This window comes from Meleagris gallopavo, unplaced genomic scaffold (genome assembly GCF_000146605.3).
Source record: "Meleagris gallopavo isolate NT-WF06-2002-E0010 breed Aviagen turkey brand Nicholas breeding stock unplaced genomic scaffold, Turkey_5.1 ChrUn_random_7180001852065, whole genome shotgun sequence".
Classification (NCBI taxonomy): domain Eukaryota; kingdom Metazoa; phylum Chordata; class Aves; order Galliformes; family Phasianidae; genus Meleagris; species Meleagris gallopavo.
The window spans coordinates 2,637-2,876 of NW_011118850.1; positions in this window are offsets into that span (position 1 = coordinate 2,637).

Here is a 240-nt window from a genome sequence, read left to right on the forward strand (position 1 = left end):
CCCAAAAAAAAAGAATAAAATTAAAAAGGGGGGAAATGTGGAGAGAGCATCAGATGGTGGCGAAAACCTGAAGCAAAAAGGGGACAATGCGGAGAGAAGAGCAGAATCCCATCGGTGTGCACTGAGAAAACTTATTTACAGATCGACCGAGGAAAAAAAAGAGGAAAAAAAAAACAACACAACACAAAAAAAAAAAGAAGAAAAAAAAGGAAAAAAAAAAAAAAGTGACAATAACCTATT